The sequence below is a fragment of the Ambystoma mexicanum genome, chromosome 7p (assembly GCF_040938575.1).
Source record: "Ambystoma mexicanum isolate Mex_15411 chromosome 7p, UKY_AmexF1_1, whole genome shotgun sequence".
In the NCBI taxonomy this organism is placed as follows: Eukaryota; Metazoa; Chordata; class Amphibia; order Caudata; family Ambystomatidae; genus Ambystoma; species Ambystoma mexicanum.
Window position 1 is genome coordinate 735629019 of NC_090939.1, and position 22390 is coordinate 735651408.

Here is a 22390-nt window from a genome sequence, read left to right on the forward strand (position 1 = left end):
ACTACTGTTGGGGGCGGGAGTTGTTGCAAGGGGCAGGACAGTGATTATTAGAGTTGGTATTTGGGCGACAGCTACTTCAAGTTGGGATGGAGTATGAAGAAGGGGGGTTGTGAAGTTCTAGTTTTTGCAGGTTTCAATTGGTTCACTTAGCTCATCGGTACACACAATCTTGACCATGCCCTATCTCACATGGCCACTGGACATAGGGGCAGCATCCACCTTCACTCCCACTTAGATCATCATGGGGATGATGGACGAAGAGAAACATCTTACATTTCTAAATGGCCTGGGCACCAGCAGCATAAAATGTAGGTTTGTTCTATAATTCCTCAACAGATAAACCCTGGCTATAGCCTTTCTCCCTGAAACAAACCTAGCAGGTCCGATGTGTAACTTCTTTACGAGATCACAATTTAAAACATCCCTACATGCCGGATTTTCCGGGTTCTGGTTCTCATACACAAGCGCCTACCTCTTAGATTGCTGACAGTGCAGCAGGATCCGTGGGGCAGATTTGAATTACTGACAGGAGAATTATAGGGGGCCACCTTAGGAACGATTGCAGTTTATGCCCAACTGCCACTGTCCATGGAACTGTTGGATGACATACAGACCATGCCTGTGAACCACCATGCGGATCTATGGGTCTTGGCAGAAGGGGGTTGGGATTTTAATGATGTCATGTATGTGACCCAAAATGGAGTCCATCTTCAAGGCAGAAATCCCAGCATACCCACAAAGTTATCCACATTCCCAACTGCACTGGACCTCAGTGATGAATGGAGGGAACTACAGCAAGACACATACAGATGTGGGGAAACAGAATTGGATTTATAGCTAATCCTCCATGGATATCAAAGCCTTTCTGTCATTATCTAACATAGTATCACACAAGACAGAATGTAGACCAAAATACTGAGTACAATTGCCACAAAAGTCTTTAAGAGCAAGGACTACTTTAATTGTGTTACCTATTGTGACCCTGACTGGAAGAACACCCTGAGCAAAAACTCTGTTATGCTTGTAAGTCTCTCCACCAATGCAGGTAGGAACCAATTCGAAATAGATCAGTATGTTCCTGATGAGGTCAATATTGTGTGACACCATAAGTAAATCCAAACAAAGACTCTGTATTGAATGACTCGGAATACTGTATTCTCTTCCAGTTTATATATCCTCGATCAAAATTTGGCATAGCTTTTCTTATCAAGGCTTTAGTGTGCCTGAGTCCAAAGTCAACAAGCTACTTGTGGCTCTTCCCTTATTTTGCTCAAGGGGAATGTCTATAGCTGGGCCACGACCTTATCACAAAGGTTCATTGCTTTTTCACTTGACTGGTCATGCGTCCTTCTTCCTCATCATAGATCTCGTCTGCACGTGCTGTGGTTCTCCCCCGTTGTCTGTAGTCTCCTTGGGTTGGGGTGCAGGCAGAGGGGTCTCTTTGATATATGGCTTGATGTCACCAAGGAAGATCCAAGCTCTCCTTCCTTGTAACTTAACTGCAGATGGCGTTATGTCTTCCACAATAAAAGGGCCATGGAACCTTGGCTCGTCCCATCTTTTCCTTGTGTGATTCCGAACTAAGATGGTATCCCCAGGGTAAAGTTGAGGTACACGTAACTCCAGAACCTTGTCTGTTGTAGTATCTTCTTCTGTGTTCTGTACTGCCCTACAGCCTCCTAATCTCTGCAGCTGTCCTGAAATTACAGAAAAACTAGATGTCATGCAGTTTAAGTAGTTTTGCATTTCCAATCCCAGCACTTCTCTTGTTGGCTGAGCATCATATCTAGCTCTAGTTTGAGGCGTGAAAGGTGCCTGTATTTTTCTGCCCATCACAATTTCATGTGGCCTAAGATTCAAAACCAGGCTGGTTTTTGAGTGCATACAATGCCATTGGAAGGCAGAGTAAGCTTCAATTTGGCTATCCTTTCCTTTAACGAGCCATTGAGCTTCTTGCACATGCCATTTCCTTGTGGATGATACACAGACGAAAACTTGTGCTTTATACCATACAGCAAACTGATCTGTTCAAATACTGTGTTAATAAAATGAGGACCGTTATCTGACTTCATCACTTCACAAACTCCCGATCTGGGAAACACTTCTCTCACCAAGAATTTGGCCGCACAGGTAGAGTCTGGGTGTGTACATGGACCTGCCTCTATCTATTTAGAGAATAGACACACCACATCAATTAGATACCTGTACCCATTACATACTTGAATCATATTGACATAGTCGATATGTAAGTGCTGAAAAGGCCTTGGGATGTCTCCCCTGATCACACGTAGTGTATGCCCAGCCGTAAATTCTGACAGCCTATGCAATTTATCATAAATAATGCAACATGCTCTGCTAGGTTTGGTGCAAACCAGTCTTCGGCAATGGTTGCTGCTATATTTTCTCTTGTTAAATGGGCTGGATAGTGTAACTGCTCCAGTGCTATTTTCAGTAGGGCTATAGGCATTACTGGTTTACCAGTGCTGTCTTGTCACCACAAATCCTCAGAGGGGTTTAAAGAACACCCTCTTCGCTTCCAAAGGTTCTTTTTATCCTGTGGTGCCTCCCCTTGGAGCTCCATTAACTGGGTATTTGATCATTTGATATATTACTGTAGCCTTCCGGATCATTTTTCACAACAATCATTTTCTCATGCTCATCAGACATTTCCACATCCTTCATTATTTCATCTTCAGTTGCCACACGCTTGGCCTCAGTGTCTGTTGCTTGATTTCCAAGCGAGATAAAATCTGTCCCTTTTGTGTGGGCTGGGCACTTCACGACTGCTATGCCCACATGGAGTTGTAGTGCCTTAATGAGCCTATCCAATAAGGCTACGTGCTGAACTGGTGTGCTGTCCGCTTGGAGGTAGCCCCTCCTTTTCCAGTGCGCTAAGCCTGCGTGCACTGTCGACGTCACATAGGCAGAGTCACTGTACACCATTACTTCCTGGTCAGCGTGATTCTCGAGCACGAGTATCAACGCCAATAATTCTGCAGCCTGTGCTGAATAATGAGAGGGTAAATGTGCACTAACAAGTACTAAAAATTCCCTATTTGCCGTGTGCTTCACCACAGTGGCACCTGTATATCTCTGTCCATCATTTTGTCGATCCTAGAAGAACTGTCAATTAAGACAATTTCTCCTTCTTCCAATGCATTTTCTTTTACTCTGGGGATCTCATCATAGAATTCTTCATAGTTTGCGCAATCATGTATTGACTCTCCTTCAGTAACTGGCTCTGCTATAAACATAGCGCGGTTCACTATTCTGCATCAGACTATTTTAATCACTGGATTTGATATGACCACTTCATAAGCGGAAGCTCTTTGTGATGTCAATGTACCTTTTGGTTTTTCTAAAATGGCAAATAATGCGTGCTCAACAAATAACGTCATTGGGCATCCCATTACAATGGTTGTAGCTTTCAGCATGGCGAACGCACCGGCAGCCAAACTTTGTTAGCACGGGAAATGACCTCTCATCACTGGGTCTAAAATCCCACTGTAGTATGCCAGGGGCTTGTACCCCAATGTGGTTTTTTGTGTACGGACTGCTGACATAACAGTACCATCCGTGTGTGAAAACAGGTAGAATTCCTCTGCATAATCCCTAAAACTGGTGCCATGCAAATGGCCTTTTTTAGTTCATCAAACCCTTCCTCCATGGCCTTAGTCAACACGATTTTTTCTTTTGTTGTATGTGCTTTCTTTAAGGCTTGTAATAAGGGCCTTGTTTAAGAGCTGTAGTCAAGGTCCATGCCCTGACATAATTGTATAATCCTAGAAAACTCTGCATTTGTTTTATTGTGTATGGCTTAGCTGTTTTCAAATTAGTTTCAGCTCTTTCAGGGGTAACCTTTTTTCCTTCATGTGAAATCAGTTGGCCTATGTACAACACCTCTTGTTGATAATACTGTAACTTCTCTTTGTCAACTGTATATCCTTTATCAGCAAGTAACGTCAGTTACTCAATGGAATCGTGCCTGCACTCTTCCTCTGTTGTGCTGCAAACTAAAATGTCATCCACATATTGCAAGACAACATCTCTAATGCAATGTTGCTCAAGTCCATCTGCAGGACTCTATTGAAAATCGAAGGGGACTCTCAGTACCCTTGAGGCAGCCTTGTGCTTTTCAGACGAACTTGTCTGAACCTAAAAGATGTCAAATCCTGCAAATCTTTGTGCAATGGAATTCAGAAAAATGCATTTTTCAAATCAATCACCGTGAAATAATGTGCCTCAACAGGTATGTTACACAGAATTGTAGACGGGTTAGGGACTAGAGGGAACCCAGCCTCTACTATCTGGTTTATCTGGCGAAGAGCTTGTATTAGTCTCCAAGACCCTCCCTTTGATTTCTTAATCGGATAAACCAAAATATTGCATGACAACTCTGACGTCACTAAAATGCCTTGATTCATCATGGCAGAAATTGTCTTAAAAATCCCTTCATCTGCCTCCCTAGACCTGGGATACAGTCGTGCTTTTGGTAAAATTGCTCCTGGTTTCAAATCAATCTTCACTTCTCCGACACCTTTCAGTAAGGCTACGTCATAAGGGCCTGTAGTCCATACTGAGACAGGCACCTTTGCCATATCGTCATCAAAATAATCAGGACGTTTTTGTGTCAATATCATTCTCTGGGGAACCTCTCTTTTAATCATTTTCACCCAATAAATGAGGTTTACCTCAAATGTCATCTCATACTCACCTAGTTGTTCTTCAAACAGATCGTCATCAGTGACATCAGTCAATCTGTAACCTTCCCCAATGACGATAATCGCACACCAATGTCTGCCCTTGTTATCACAGCCATCAAGAAAAACCATCTCTCCTCACATTATGGCTGCTTGTATTGCTAGGGGAAACACTTGTCCCTTTCCCTCATGCATAAGTATTCTTGGTCAGAAAAAAGAAACTCATCTGGGGTTCTCATTGTTCGGTCTACAAGGCCTGGTAGCCATGACATTGATATGTGCACTCCATATGCAAATATCTCAGGTTCTAATGGAATAGCTCTCATAGCCATTCGTCTTGCGTATGTTCTGATCATTTCGCACACGTTTAACTAGTGCATTCCTGGAGTTGAACACACTATGCCTTCTTCCGTGAACGAGATTGTCATATTTAACTTTGTCGTCAAATCTCGTCCCAATATATTGACAGGTGTTTGCCTCGAATAAAGCAGTGGCACCTTCATATCACATTCTCCTATGGAAACTGGAAGTTCTTTAGTGAAAGGAATACGGCTTGTAGCTCCTGTAAAACCTTGGGTATTCATGGCATCGCTAGATACAGAAAACTTGCCTTCACGTATACACGAGCATGTTGCACCCATGTCCACTGAGAACGAATATTCTTTATCCCCTATAGTAACATCTACCCTTGGTTCTTCATGAGGGTTTGGTGTCACTGATAGAATGGAACACATCAGGTCTCCCAGTGAGCTGTCCTAGTCCATGTTCAATCTCGTCCCACAGTTAGTGAATTGATTCCCTTCATCACTAGTATTAGCATTTCCTGCTCTAGAGTTCAATACCTGTCCTGTGCCTGTAGTCTGTAGAAGTTGCATCAGGACTGTTGAGACTGCCCTTGCGGGAAATTGGTCACAGTCTGCTGAGGCTGTAAGCTTTGCTGCACTCTCGGCGCTGGCTGCTGTACAGTTTGATTCTGCACAAATCCATCTCTACCCTGCTGCGAAAACGCAGGTGGATTCTTCATCGCCCTTCTTGTAAATTGGTCATTTTACATCATCCCTTGACTCCTGCACATACGCGCTAGATGCCCTGTCATCCCACACGTCCAACACGTTGGCGACAGTCTGATCATTTGCCCATTTTGTATAGTCTGATTTCCGCCTTGCATATTCTGAAAGCCTCCCTTATTATTTTGCCATCCCCTTCCTCAGGAGCCTCTTCCTCTTGGGCTGAATACATTATTGCTTTGATCAAACTACCTTAGGTTATTGACCAGCTGCGCATTGGATCCATCTGTGCTAGTTAACATTGTCCCTTCAATGGCATATTTTGACAATTTTTTCTGCACTAATTTGGCCTCTTCGCCTTTTCTTGCATCATTCTTCTTGCGATATTTCTCTTGCAGCAGCCTGCAATAATGCACAATGGTCAGTTATATTTCTGACCATGGCTTAGCTTCGATTCCTACCAATTTCTTGAGCTGCTTCTGCACCTGTTCTGGCAGCCCTTGACATAATATATGGTAAAACACCGGTATAGATTTCCCCCAAGATTCACAAATTTCCAGTACCCATGTGTCTTGAAACATCTGAGTGTAAAGCAATGGATAATCTCCCTCTTTCATTTTACGTGTCAATATAGCTCCCATGTCAGAAGTATCCGGGTATAGCACTCAAAGCGCTTTCCATACCGAGGTTCTGCAATTGTTAAACGCCGCTCCGTCATGCGCGGTATTAACTGTAGTCACACCAGGGTAACCCGCATGTGTCCAAACATCGTCAGCTCTGTCACCTAGTATGGCGATCAAAAGACCCTTGATATCCCCTATAACCAACGTATTACCGCCCATCATTTTTTCTAACTTGTCTATCCATTTCCCAGCTCCAGATTTCAACATTGGGAGCTTGTTTTTTAGATTCTCTCCATCCATTTGTGGCCATGGCATATACTGTGGCCTTGTCCCTCCCTTCTCAAATAAGGGAAACTGTGACACACTAAACTCCTTTTCTTCTCTCATCATTTGTCTGTCTACCGCAGGGGTAATATTCCCACCTCACCATCTGCCTGGCAATGTCCTTAACCTGCTTACATATGGCGGGGTAGACACCCCCCTATGACTGTGTGGCAGTCCTTCATGCTGATCTGGCTGTGTCACTGACTCTGGTACACCATTACTTCCTGGTCCCTTACCCATAGAGTGACGTCTCTCGCGACCTTGCTCTGTGTCTCTTTCTTCTCTTTCACAGGCTTCCCTTTCTTCGGCTGATATCGCCTGTGCCCAACTCGTGCAGCTTCTCTCATCTTCCTCATTCTTATTTAGAGTTAGCCGATCTAGCGAGAGCTCTCTATGTCTGCTGCTGCGTGAAGCATACTCAGTATCGTACAACTGAGTGCTTTAAAGGTGCTCATCCTTTCCCTTTCCTTGGGGTACCTTTTCTAGTCCCATCTCATCATATGTTCTATCGATTGTCTCTCCGATACTTCTGGTGTCAAATCCTTCTTCTAGATTTACTCCAGACGTGCCTAATAATAAATTGTACTTGGGAAAGAATTCTTCTATCTCTTCCCATTCTACCACTGGATCAGGTTTTCTAACCTCCCTTTCCAGATACTCGAGATCACGCGTTCTCTGTCTTCGCTTGGGTTCTATGCCGTCATCAAATTCTCTACGCTTCCGCGCTTCCTCTCTAACCCTGTCTTCCTCTTTTTTCCTTGTATCTCTTCGTTCATTTACTCTTTGTATTTCCTCATATTCTCTTCTTTTGTATCTTTTGTTCTTCTAATCTCCTTTGTTCTATTCTTTCCTGATCACCAACTGTTCTTTGCTTATTGTCGTGTTTTCTTTGTTATTCCGCCTTTTCCAGTTTTCTGACCTGTTCATAATGATATAACTGCTCTCGTTTCTGCCTATCCTTTTTTCTCACCCCTTCATCTCTCAATCATCCTTTTTCCTTATCCTTTCTTTCTTGTTCAACTCGTTCTCCCCTTTGTCTTATGTCCTCAATGCCATTAGCATTGAGTTTCAATAAAATCTGCCCTCCCATCCAGTTGTTCTGTGTGAGTGCCATCTCATCAGTTCTATCCTCATCTCCTTTCCATCTCTTTAACTCTCTTCCCGTACCTAGAGATGTACATGCTTGTGCTTGTTCACCTTTTTCCTTCTCGCGTCTCTCCTTGTCCCTCAGGACTTTGGAGGCAATATTGATTTCCCTGTCCTTCTCTGGGCTTTCGCCACTACTTTGCGTAGGTGACTCATATGACGGGTTGCTATATCCCGTTGCTGCTTTAAGTAACCTCAGTGGGTACAATCCTTCGTCTTTACTAGCTTTGTTTTTTATTTCAGACGGGGCGGGTGGCACATAAGGCTCTTCACCCCCCTCTTTGCATTTATTCAGTATCCAATCTAACGTAGGCTCCTCATTTCTTTCTTCCTGCTACATCTTCCAAAGTTCTAAACTACCCAGGTGCTTGTCTATCTTTTTGCCAGTGTACGTGGCATGGAAATATGTCGTCATGTGCTGCAGGACCATTTTAGTTAGCGATCCGCCTTGGTGCCACGGCATAAACATTTTGTCTGCAGTCCCTTTACCCATTTCTTACTGTACTGTTTAAGCTTAGGTGCGTTTTTTGGCAACTGTTTGCACAGGTTTATTAACAGAGTGATGCCTTCCATGCTTGACTCATTTACCCCTTATTCAAATAACATTTGCAGATTTTTTCACTTCACACTTTATTAAAATTGCGTCTCAAGCATCAACAATATGAGCGAGCACCAATCATCTCAAGCTCCAATCCCGTTTTTTCAACAATATTTTTTACTTTAATCTTGCTAAGAAACAATCATCAATCCATGTCATGCAATAATTTCTTTCTACAATCGTGCAATTTTCATAACTTTTTTTCACATAAAAACTGTTTTCAACTATGACATCACAATTTTATTCAAACACATAAACAAACAGAAAAACTTTGGCCGGCCACATAAATCTTATGGCGTCTACTCTCTCAGATGTATCTTACTCCTAATGTCTGTTCCGACATGGAACTTAAGCCTATCTCTTTCGGATTGTCTTTAATCAATCCGGTCTCCTACGTCATCCTAGTTACAGGACTTTAGATAAGGGCTTCTGCTAGCATTCTTTAAAATCTAGGAACTGGGCGTATACTCTTATCACGGTCACACACATGATAACTCTTTATATTGCTCGGCCATACTCGAGTCAATGGGCCTCATTACACGGATGGCGGAGAACGATGGCGCTATTAGCGCCATGGTTCATGCTGGTAAAATACCAGCACCGCCTTGGCGGAAAGGGGAATTACCGCCCCATTCCAAGGTTGGCGGGGCAGTAATTCCCCCTTCCACCATTGCCCTTCCCCATTCCCATTTTTGCCCCATCGGGCTCAATGGGAATGGGGAAGGCGCTAATTATGGTACCGCAAATTGCGGTACCGTAATTAGCTCCCTGGGTCCCTTTGCGGGTTGGTTTTTAATGCCTGCAAAAAGCAGGTGTTAAATCCCCCAACCCACAAAGGGACCTCGTAGTAAGGCGGTAAGGATTTACCGATACCGGTATTTTACCGGTACCGGTAAATACTTACCGCCATCAGTGTAATGAGGCCCAATATCTTTCCCCTTATATATACATTACACTCTTATTTTGACGTTATTTTTTATCCCGCCTCCCTCCGTTACCTTCCCTTACTTGTTTTTAAGCATGCATGCTTTGCCAAAACATTACATCTTTTTTACTCACGTTTGCATGTTTGTCATCTACGGACGCTCAGAATCACCGCCTTCGTTACCGCCTCTCTGTGCCGCTCGTCCAATCCGCTAGTCGTAGATGTGGGAGGGGATTTTGGGAGAAAGCAAGGGACCCATTACACCTACCCTGCAGGGTTTCTCAATGAATCTATGCACTATCTACGGGGAGCTTCTTGTTCTATCAGCCGGATGGCAAAGGACGTGTGATATTCAAAGCCCTGACTCTTACCCATAAATGCATCCACCTCTCTGCACCGGCTTACCTATCACAGAGAATCCACCCCACCACATCTACAAGGCCAACCAGAACACCCAACACAACCATGCTCACTGTGCCCAGAGTAAAAAGAGCCAGGGCAGGAGGCGCTTGTTTCCCCTACCTTGCATCCCTACACTGGATTGCCCTTCCTATGATGCTTCGTGCCTAAACCTCACTAAGTGCCTTCTGCAAAGCCATAAAAAACACTCTGTTCCCCTGATTAACACCTCAGTCCCCGGGGACTACTCGGCCCATCTCTTGATAAACCTGCATAATGTACCTGCAACTAGCTGTCTGTACTAATTTGCTACCAATGTAAAAATGTATTAATGTGCTACCAATGTAAAATGTAAAACATTATTTTGTACCTTCCTGCAACTAAGTTCCCTACAAGTAACAGCGCCACGATGCCCATGGGCTGTTTGTGCGCTATACAAATGTAATAAATAAATAAATAAATTCATTGCAGAGGACCCGAAGTTACTTATGTCGACGGTCGATGGGTATCTTTATCTGATCTAACCACCCTCTGCTACCTAGTGAACTGGATGATGACCAAACAGCCCTTTAAGATGAGTAGCAGTACTCTCGAGATAGATGGGGATGCAGATTCATACTCATGCATCAAATAATCAAGACAACTCAATAGTTTGGCAAAGTGAGTCTGTTTAATGACAAGTTCATAAAACGGGGAGTACAACGAACATCAGCAATTGCTCGATCTTCTCGCTCTCTTTACTTTCAGAAAAAAACACAGTATTTATAGCAAAAACTTGTCATTGCTGACGTACAACCTGCACATGTACTAACATCATTCTACGTGGCAACTCTAAAAACCTAACATGCAACGTGATTGGTTATAGGAAGGTAACTTAATATAGGTACTATATCTGAATATGGTAACGGAGAGAGGGGATTGGATAATCAATGTCAGGTGGGGCAACTAAGCCCTCCCTTCAAAATGGCCACTATGAACATCACTAAAAGTATGACATCCCATTGGCTCTACTCACTATAGAACCCTAGATTACATGGTCCACTATGATTGGGTTGACATCAACCCCACTCATACTTTTCCATCTACGTCTAGCAGCACGCAGAAAGAACAACCAGGTGCAGAGAAGCTCGTCTGCACCCCAGCTTCCCACCAATTATGCTACAATCAATCATCACCTCAGTAGTCATGTGTCAATTACTTCTTTGTAGTTTGGCCTTGAGTCTTGCTCTGTGCTCTGAGAACTTTTAAGGAGTATGGGCATGGCGGGGATCCATGTGTAGGTGTGAAAGTCTCTCTTCCAGCTTGTCTTTGTCACATGACTGGATACTGTGAAATCGGCTTTTCTCTGTGTCTTTTCATATATTTGATTTAATTCTACCAGTTCTCTGACGTCTATGGCTTATCTTGACCTTTCTGAACAGGATCCTCTGTTCTCTTTTCTCCTTAATTGTATCCAATGTCAGCCCATATAAGCCAGATAAGAACTTTGCTTCTTGGCATGGTCATTCTTAGCTGAGTTTTGCACTGTCTTGATTCTCGATTCTCTGGCTCCGACACACTCCATTTGAGGCCTTTTGTAACCTTTGTTCAATTCTGCTCATATGTGTAGTGGACTTGCATTCATACACAAAGTGCTTCTTGAGGTATATACTTGTAAACGTTAGCACTTGCCGCAATTTATTGATTATTTAAGCATAAGCTAGCTTCATGATTTCTTTGCCTCTTGCGGTTCCTTGCATCTGTACACGTTTAAACTATCTAAATATCTTCATCATGTTTGTGGCATAAGTTTCTTCATTTTTAGCCCATGATGCTACTTATCCATGGTATCTTGTCTCTTGTTAGTATTCTCAGATCATTATATCTTCTATATGTGCGTCAGTCCAATTTCTTATGATGTCACCATTCATCTTCCTTCATTATCTTCTTTGCTTCTTCAGGTATTTCATTCAGACAACCGTCATATTGTTTAGAATGTAGGTATGACTTTCTCAATAGATACCTTACTGTCCAGGTTTTCTTAGGTGTCAGTATATTAACCGGTGCTGTTACAGTGATAGGAACTGGGCAGAGCCCATGTGCTGCTCTCTGCTGATTTAACTGTTCTTCATACGTCACATACTTTGGTGTGAACTCAATAGGCAATGGGAGGGGGGCATCTGGAGTGGGGGCAATACTCAACACTTCCTCTTCAAAAGTGTAAAGGACAATGGGCATTTTAGGTAGGTCTCTTCATGGTTCGCATAGAAATGATGGAATGGGGACAGGATAGATGAGGAGAAGAGCGATGCCGGCCGCAGGGCAGTGGACTTGCCAAGGTGGTGGGTTAGCTAACCCCCTCACAGCAACGCTCCAGAAACATAGGCCAGGAGGAGGTCAGACTGCCAGAGTTGGAATGCAGGCAGTGTCATGATGCATCATAGCGGTACAACGGAAGAGTATCATTTGCAGGGGGGGGCGGGGGAAAACTGATTGGTATCAAGTTTTTAGTGTGGGTTGGGTGCTTCAGTTGTATTCTAGTGTGTTTCCGGGAGTTGGGTGCTCTGGTCGGCGCAACTATGGGGGGGGGGGTAGCCGACACTGCACAATGTCAGAAAGCTATCAGCGCAGGGTTGGTAGAGAAGAAGAGAAGGTAGGTGAACAAAAGTGAGGGAATAGTATAGTTAATGGTGCCTAACAATGGAAGGAAGCTGTTTTGGCTACACAATGAGAGTAGGGATTTTTCTGGTCGGAGTGAAACAAGTAACCAAATTGGTGATCTTAAAGTGAACAACATAAAGAGCCCATTCAGGCAGGAAGAGTTTTCAGAAACCACAAGCGACCGTGCAGTCACTGGAATGTAATGACGGTGGGGGCATAACCTCCAAGGTGCCACGGGATAAGTGGTGGGTTGAAAAAAAAGCACATGTAACAAAATCCATCATTTTAGATGAAGAGGTTTGCACTACAGATGACATAGCGGTAGTTTCCACCCAACTGAGAATGTATGTACTGTGGTGGTCTATTGTACCTGAGAAGAAAAGGCTGAAAGCATGTTTGCCACGTCACGTAATGGCCAGAACATACAATGTCTGGCTATACAAGGTTTAATATAGGGTGTGCAAGCTGGAACAGTTTCTCCCTAAGGCAAGTATTTGCGGGGAAGTGGGGTGCTCTGGCTGGCGCAACTACGGAAGGGGGGCAGGGGCAGTCAGGGGGGATATGCGAGAATTAGGAAGGTTAGCTGCGTTGGGTTGGTGGTGGGTCAGAAAGTACAGAGTATGGGAAGGAAGGTGAACAAAAGTGGGGAGGAATAGGATAGTCAATGGTACACAGCAATGGAAGTAAGCAGGGTTGGCTTCCAAACGAGATTAGAGAAGTTCTGGTCATAGTGGAACAAGTAAGGATAGGAGGGTTGGTTGCCAAATGGTGTGGCTGGCACGGGGTAAGCAGGTAGGGCACACTAGCTGCCCTATGTTCTCCTAAGAGCAGATTATCAGAAGGATGAAACAATTGGAGACGAGGCTAACAATGGCATAATTATGGACTCCAGGTGTTATGAAAAACAAATGATCTGAAGGGACACCAACACAGGGGTGGCTGGCTTGGGGCAAACAGCTTGGCTGCCTGGGGCAAGCAGGTATGGCAGACGAGATGCTTGATGTTTGCCAAATAGCAGAGAATCAGAGGAATGGCACAATGCAGATAATGTGCTAACAAGGGATAATTATGGTCTCCATCTGCTATGTAGAACAAATGATCTGAGGAACGCCATCACAGGGGTGGTCGGCTTGGGGCAAACAGTGAACTGAAAGTGTGCGTAATAAGGGACAGAGTAAGGGGTCAAACCACCGGGGAGATGGGAATGGTGTAAGAAGTAAGGGCCTGGGAAATGATGAAAGGAGTAAGAGGTCAAGGTACCTGGGGAAATGAATAACGGTGTAACAGGGCAAAGCACCTGGGAAATGGGGTACATTGTAAGAGGTGAAGAGACCTGGAAAATATGTAAGAGGTCAAGAGACCTGAGAAATGTGTAAGAGGTCAAGTGACCTGGGAAATGTGTAAGGGGCCATAGCACCTAGGAAACGGGCAACAGTGTAAAAGGTGAAGAGACTTGGCAATTGTGTAAGAGGTCAAGAGACCTGGAAAATGTGTAAGAGGTCAAAGCACTCGGGAAGCGGTGAATGGTGTTAAAGGTCAATGAGGCCTGGGAAATTAGTAAGGACAAGGCACCTGGGGACATCAGTAAGAGGGGAATGAGGTAAGGACACCTGAGCAATGCATAATTTGGCAAGGAGATATGAATGCTTGGTGGGAATGCTCTAAGGTTGTCCCTAATTTTGGTCACACCAAAATCAATAAACCCCTCTAGGGAAATAAGGCAAAAAGGTGATCTTGTAAAATGAGGATGGTAGCAATGGACTCTTCTGCATGAACAGTCTTCTCATCTCCCTCTCCCCGTTTCTTTCTGGCAAAGTAGTTTGAGGCAGGGGTTTATGTAGGCCTGAATTGCTGTGGTGGTGTCACTGGAGCTGGATCATGGCTTCATCCCAATCCATCCTTTTTCCATAATAGGGATGCTCCAAAGCCTTCTTTCTACATTGTCAACGGTTTTGTCAGGGCATGTTATTCTACATATTGCTAGCTGTGCAAAAACACACTGTAGCTCATGCTTTCCTCCATTTTGCTAACTATGCAAAAACACACTGTTGCTCTGCAGACTTTTACAAACCTTGAGGCTTAGCCCAAGGAAAAACTAAAAATGTTTATGTACAAACAATTTTCTTTCATTCTATCCACATTTCACTCCTCCTGCTAACGTTATCTGGGTCCTGTAGTGTCCTCCACACTTAATACGTATAATGTATCTCATTCTGCAGTTTGCCACACATAAACATGTGAGTCCTATTTTTAACGCACTTGGACTCTTGATGGACAGTGGACACGTGGTGAGTGTGTTCGTGCTGGCCATGGTGACCAACACCGCACACTATGCCTGCAGTCTATTTTGAATCCCACAGGCCACTTTCCTGCTGGAAAGGAGGGAGAGTTTGACTCATCTACAGCACTAGTTAAGCTTTTAAAATTCCTGGGATCTGACATTACAAATCTATCCAACTAATAGTTGATTGTGCCTTATATTTAGACAATAACTACCTTCTTCAGTGCTTGCCTATGTCTGTGTATGTGATTATGTTTGCATGAGAGAGCCATCCCAGTGCCTCTCCTCCCACTAGTCCATTATAGCACCTTAAAGAAGTCTTGCCTAACTCTAAAGTGCTTGGGGGTTCGGGAGGATCCTGGTTCCTTCCCAACAACGCCACCACAAGAGGGGTGGGTAGGCTTGGGACAAGCAGGTCACGCACACTAAGGGCTCAATGTTCGCTAGTCATAAGAGGATTGTGACTGCCACACAGAGAGATAATTTTCGGGAGTAAGGAGAAGAGGCTGGGTCAAGTCACCTAGGGAAAGAAGTATGAATAACTGCATAAAAGGTTGACGCACCTGAGGATAAATAACTGTATGTTGACCTGAAACAGGGAGGTCAATTTAGGCAACTGCGGATGAGGAAAAGGACCAGGGGAAAAAACGGTGTGGGAGGTAAAAGAATATATCAGGAAAGAGGTCAGGGCGAAGGAAATAAATAACTTAAAGGAGGGGCTCAAAAGTATTAAACTCTGCATATTTCCCCACCCGTGAGTCCCTAGAGGAAGGTGGGGGAACTCCCTGATGGTGGTAGCCACCAGAGAGTCATGCCAGTGTGGGGGGCAAGTAAAGCGGGCAAAACAAGGATTATGGGGAGTTGGGCCTGGGGTGAACAACAGGGAAACAAATTGGAGAAGAGGGTAGGAAATCTAGAAAACGAAGGAAAGTGCATGAGGAGGGAAGTTGGGGATGGAGGAGGTCAGAGGAGCTGGGAAAATATAAATTGGTTAACTTGAGTGGTTGGGAAATGAGTAGACCGCCAATGAGGTTGGGGAAACCAAGTGTGGGTGTGAGAGGTCAAGAGACCTGGGAAACTAAGTAATGGAAGATAAGGGGACATGATATTAGAAACTAAGGACTTGGGTAAGAGGGCCAGAGACTTCAGAAACCTAGTTGTGTGTAAGAGGCTGGGAGGCTTAGGTAACTGGGTATGGTGTAACAGGTTGGGAGCCGTGGGAGTACTGAGCAATGACATAAGGGGCGTAAGACCTGGGAAATAAGCAAGGACGAAGAGGTGGGGAGGGACTGGGGAAAACTGTGCAAGATCATTAGGGGGTGGGAGATCTGGGAAACTCGTAAGGGCGTAAGAGGACGGGTGACCTGGGAAACGGAGGAAGGAGGCAAGCTAGGCAGAAGTGCAAGTAACCTAGGGTGGGGGTACAGTAATTGTAAAGACCCCATGCTCAGTGTAGAACTCTGAGTATGCATTCTACAAACAGATCACCTGCAAATTACCTCCTGCCTAATAAAGCAACTGTGGCCTTTCCTGCCGACAAAATTGCGTGTGTCCTGTTATTGATTGCATGATAAGGCAAAAGGTGGGAGGCGGGTTGCAAGCTCCTTGGGTGGAAGCTCAGACGGAAGTTGTGAGGTGCTAGTGGGAGATGGGAACACTGGGGCTAAGTGAGGGCTGTTGCTGCTTTGTGGTATGCATCCTCGTCCCCAAAAACACGGAAAAGGGTGCTTTTTTAAAGTGTAAACATTGAGGTCTGCCTCCTTGAAAACTTAACAAAAGGGTTGTTTTTGTTGCAGGCTGGCACTAACCATGTCTTTGAAGTAGCGCCATAGCTGGGCTTCACATGCCACAGATCATTCCCCCAAGTCTGTTTCTTTGATGTTGATTCCTTTATTACTGAGCTTGGCTGTAGCAGACACTTGTGAATTGGAGAGTGCCAATGGCCCATTTCCCTGTCAAGTCACTGCTCATTTTCAGGCAAATACTTTGAAAGAAACAAATAGGTCTCTGGCTGGTGGCTCTCGAACCTACATGGCTTTCATCGACCTAAGTTAAGCATTCGACCAAGTAGACAGAACAAGACTATGGGAAAAGCTAAGGAATTGGACCTGTCCGGCGGCCATATTACATCCACTCATAGCACTCCACACTGATACCAGAATACAAGTTCGGTTCAACCATCTAGGGTTACTATCTGAAGAGATCATCACAAACCGTGGGGTCAAACAAGGCTGTCCACTAGCCCCTGCACTTTTTCTGAGCTTTATAGGCGATTACAAGGAAACAGAGCACAAGGTCAGAGCCTTTCCACCACAACTTGGAAAAGTAAAAAATATCAAGAATCTTGTACGCGGGTGATATTATCCTTGTTGACCAAATAGCTATTGCGCTACAGAGACAGCTATCCAACTTGGCTGAATATATCTCAGAAAACTGCCTTGAAATTAATAAGTCAAAAACCAAAATTCTATCCTTTGGAAAGGGGCGTGGAAAAAGTGACAGCTTTGCCTGGTACATGGAGGGCGAACGCATTGAGAAGATTACTGAGCTCAAATACCTGGGCATTATGCTTGACAACTCGGAAAATGACAACGCAATGCAAAAACACCTGCTAGCAAAAATAAAGAGTCTAACCTCACAGGCGAAAGCTATGGACAGGGAGTATGGCCGCTTTTCTTTAGCACCTGTCGTAGACTATTACAAAGCCAAGGTTGTTCCCTCACTTGTTTATGGTGCTGAAGCCATGCCAGGGATACCCAAAACAATCTGTCTCACACTAGAAATCTACTATTGGAGGAAAGTCTTGAATTTGCCGAACTCCACGCCTATGGTCATAATAAGACGTGAATTGAGCCAGCTTTCACTACAATCGATAGCTGAAAGAAACACCATCATGCTGTTTAGGAAACTTTGGTTGGAAAATCGTCCTGAGTTACTGGAAGCAATGAGGTGGAGGGAGGCCGATGCATTGTCCTAAACCAATGGTATGCAGAACAACAAGTGAAATTGGAAATGATCCAATGCTCCAAAAAAGAGCTAATTGAAAGCCCTACGAAGATCCACAAAAAACTAAACAAACTTGACTGAGCTAGTACCTGTGATCAGGCAGCATCATACAAATTGGTTTCGCACTTACTGTATGTGAACCATAAACTCCATGTTCTCCAACCATTTGTGGAAAAATATCCAAATCGGAAGCTGAGGAGTACCTTCCTAAGAGCATGTCTAAACTTGCTACACACAAATGAAATTCTGACGATCCGAGGCATGGCACCATCGAATAAATGTAGATTCTGTAAAAACCCAAGTGAAATTGAAAGAACGAGGCACCTCCACCTAGCATGTCCAGGAGTCGAAAACATCAGGAGACCCTGCCTGAAGCCCGTCCTAGCTGCAGCTCATACTTTTGACGAAGAGGTTTGGTGGTCAAGACTAATTGGGGTTGGAAGAACAACTTGGGTAACGGCCACATTGAAAATATTGGACTTGATCCTATCAACGATTGATAAAGAAAAGTAGATAAAGGAACTGATAATTAAAGCAATAAAAATCTTTTAAAAACCCTCGGGTTAATAAAGTATAACAAAAAAATAGGTCATATCTCCATCTGGCACTACATATTAACATGAAACAATTGCTTAGAGATTACATGAAAAAGCATGCCAACTTATTGACAATAGTTTGTTAAACATGTAAACATCCAAGCTCCAATTCATGTCTATTCCTTTGGAGTGAATGGTGTGTAGCTGATAACATTTCGGAGGGAAAAATCAGGTGTGTCCTGACAGGACGTTAGGAATATTCACTACATATTTTGCACTCTTCAGCAAAGGAAATCATTCTCTATATTCTCCACAGTAAATGCCTGCATCACATAAGCCTGAAACAGTGTAATGCATGCACCCTTGGACATTTTATTCAGAAGATGCTTGTGTGAAACAATTCTGTGATGTGAAGACACATAGGGCAACACACACAGATGTTTAGTTGTCTTATACAGGTTAGAAAATATCAGGCATTAGGTTGTTGTAATTGTTTATGAACTCCTTGATTTCGGGAATAAGGGCAGAGGTTTTGCCAGGGGCACAGATAATTGTTATGCTATGACATGGCATTCATAACGTGCCTATACACAAGCGTTTCAGAAACAACTATTTTACTAGGCCAGGTGACATTGAGATTGCGCAAGTGCAGGGGAAGGGGGAAAGGGAAAGTGCAGGGGGGAAGGGGAGGGGGCAGTTCAGTACATGGGAACAACAGTAAAATAAATAGAATAGAATAAATAAAGCAATAAGTAAAGGTGCGGCCAGCTGGTAGCAAGTGCAAGGGTAAGTGCAGACATCAGGTGTCAAGTGCTGGTAGGGGGTTGTAGGGATACAGAAAACAGTCCCCACGTGCAGGGGATGCTAGGGAGGCAGTGCATGGGGTGCAACTGGTGGGGAAGGGACCTGGGTCAGAGATCAGAGGGTAGTCAGGTGACCAGTGCAGTTTCAGCCAGGAGTTCAGCAGGGGAGAGGAGGAGAGAAATCAGAAGCAAAGAGGAAGGTTTTGAGGTGTTTCCGGAACGGGAGAAGGTTCTCCTCACGTTTCATGGCGGCAGGGAGGCTGTTCCAGAGGGAGACCCCGGCCGAAGAAAGAGATCTACCACCAACCCGTTGCTTGGAAAAGCGACTAACCCTGAGGGAGTTGGAGGCAGGTGAGTGAAGAGCTCGAGAAGGAAGATATTTAGGAAGAGAGAGTTGAATTTATTGAGGCCCGCAGAAGGCCTTGTGGACAATTCAGAGTTTTGAAATTAATCCTTGCAGCTACTGGAAGTCAATGCACAGATATCAGTCCGGGAGAGATAAGATCCCTGGGCTTGAGGCCAAGGAAAAGTCTTGCAGTCTTGTTCTGGATGGGTTGCAGAGGGCGGAGAGAAGCAGGCAGATTTAGAAAGAGACTGTTGCAGTAGTCCAACCTAGAGAGAACCAGAGCGCTAGAGACAGCAAGCTTCTGGGGGGAGGAGAGGAAAGGAAGAATACCTCTGAGGAGGTGCTGCTGGTATTGTGACTTCTTAGAGATGTCAGAGATGTGAGGAGAGAAGGAGAGTGTGGAGTCGACGATGACCCCAAGGTTTTTAGCCTCACAGGTGGGAGCATGAAGAGGGCCAAGAGAGGCCGGCCAAAGATTGACAGGAAAGGAGGGAGCAGGTGTGCCGATGTGGAGAATCTCGGTCTTACTGACATTAAGGCAGAGATCGTTGGCACACCGCTCCTGGATAGCAGACAGTCAGAGATGAGCGAAGGAGAAGAGGTGGCTGAAGGGAACTTGAAAATGAGTTGAGTGTCATATGCATAGCACTGAAAGCTGGGGCAGGGAGCGGCAATGCGGTGGGCAAGAAGTGCCAGGTATTGATTGAACAGCCAGGGAGAGAGGTTAGACTCCTGGGGAACACCACAGGTAGAGATAGAGATAAAGGAGTGGAAGGACCCAAGTTGAAATTGAAGGGTCGATTAGATAGGAAAGAGGTCAACCATGCCAGGGCCTGATTGGTGTTAATCAGGTTATCATGAAAACGATTGAGCAGGATGGCATGGTTGACCGTGTCGAAGGCAGAAGAAAGATCAGGTAAGATGAGGATACAGGGGGTGTTGGAATCAAGGTTGGAGAGCAGGTCTTCACGGATGTTCAGGAGAGCAGTTTCCATGCTTCTGGCAGTTCTGGAGCCAGACTGATGGTCATGGACACAACCAACAGATTCAGTGTGAAGATTAAGCTGGGAGATGGCCAGCTTTTCCAGAAGTTTGCCCAGGAAAGGAGTGATGGAGATCGGGCGATAGTAGGGCATGAGGGGTCGGGTGTGGGTTTCTTAAGAAGAGGGTGCACAAGGGAGTGCTTCACGGGGAAGGGAAGACACCAGTGGCAAAGGAGTGGTTGCAGAAGTCAGCCAGAGCATGGGCCAAGGTGTCAATGTGGTCCATATGGTTTTGGAGGAACAGGGGTGAACCTGTTTTGGTCAGACTTTCATAGATCGGACTTGTCTAGAAACCTCATCTGGGGAGAACAATGGAAAGGCAGAGAAGGAGGGAGGAGAGGTGGCCAAAGAAGGGCCAGAGGAGGAGCAGGGAGGAGAGGGTGGACGGGGGAGAGGAAGAAAGAGGACAGGATGTCCTGAGCTTTAGAGATGAAATGAGAACCAGGGCCGTGCAGAGGGCCTGGCAGGGGACAGGAGAGGTAGATACTGAAGCAGGATTGGCCAGTTCCTTGTAGATTTTAAAGAGTTCAGCCGAGTTGTTTGATGCTGCAGAGGCGTGGACTTGCATGTGGGCTCTCTTCTTGGTGCGGACAGAGAGCCGGTATTGTCTTTGAGCAGGAGGCAGGCCAGTTTATGAGAGGATGTACCGGAAGCACGCCATTTCCTGTTGGCCACCCTCCACTTGCGTTTAAGGGTGGCGAGGTCTGAGTCATACCAGGAGTTGCAATTGGCTTTGGGCTTCAAGCAAATCCTCATGACAGGGGCAAGGACATCGAGAGTATCAGATATAGCAGAGTGGAGAATGGGGAGGGCTGTGTCAGGGTGTCAGTCAGCCAAAGGGGAAGGGGGTGGTGAGAAAGTAGCGGCGAAAGCCTCAACTGACACACGCTTCATGGTCGGATAACTGAGAAGGTAGGTGGCAGTACTGGAATTGGCTTTGCCTGAGGGGGTGGAGAGAGTGAGCACGGGAGAAAGGAGAAAGTGATCACTCCAGGAGAGAGGAGTGGTGAGAGGGATAGAAAGGGGAAGATCATGAAAATGGGGGTGGGGGTTAACCTGGGTGAGGTGCTAAGTACGCGGGTGCTCCAGGACGACCCCCTTCCCTCCCCACAAACCTAGGAAACGCCATCTGCCTACCAGAAAAGTCAATCTGCGTAAGAGTCCCTATACTTTCAATGGGACTTTTTGGGGGGCGTGGGCACCTCCGGGAAAACCAATACAATGATTTGCTTTTCATCTTCACAGTCAATCATAGGGTGATCAACAGGGGGCCTTTTAAAATCAAATTCAAAACTGAAAGTAAAACTGACTCTTCAGAATGTTTGTCAATTATATAATTTGAAATGGGAAATTCAATTTGAACGGGGGCATTTCTTACCTTGACCGGGTTTATTTATTTATTTATTTATTTATTTATTTATTCATTTATAAAGTGCCCAAAAACCCAAGGGCATCGAGGCGCTGTTACAGGTACCAGTTACATGTGTCCACTTGGTAGATCATAGTTGTATGCTGACTAGATGAACAGTTATATACAGACAGTGGTGAAGAATAACATTAAGGGTACATATAGGCAGTAATGATCCAGGAGGGAAGAGCAGGCATAAACTTACCAAGTTATGCAAACAGCCACGTTTTGAGTGCTCTACGGAAGACCCAGTAGGACTCTTCGGCCCTCAGAGTATGTGGGAGGGAGTGCCATTGTTTAGCTGCCATGGATGGAAAACTCGATCCTCCCGCTTTGGACCGTTTGAACTTAGGCTGAACCAGCCAATGGGAGTATGGCATTCTAATGGGCCTAGATGAGTATTTTCTCCTGACCAAACTTCAACTCCTGTGGAGAGATGACCTCTTTTTCTGACCCTGAGGTCATTTAGCTGCACTACTGTGGCCACTCACACACCCAGAGACGCTGGTCTTCAAGGAACACTCTCAAACTCAGGCCAGTCCACCTCGGACACTAGACATGCAACATAGGATGCTTTTCTGAAGACTTGTTCTGGAACATTGTTG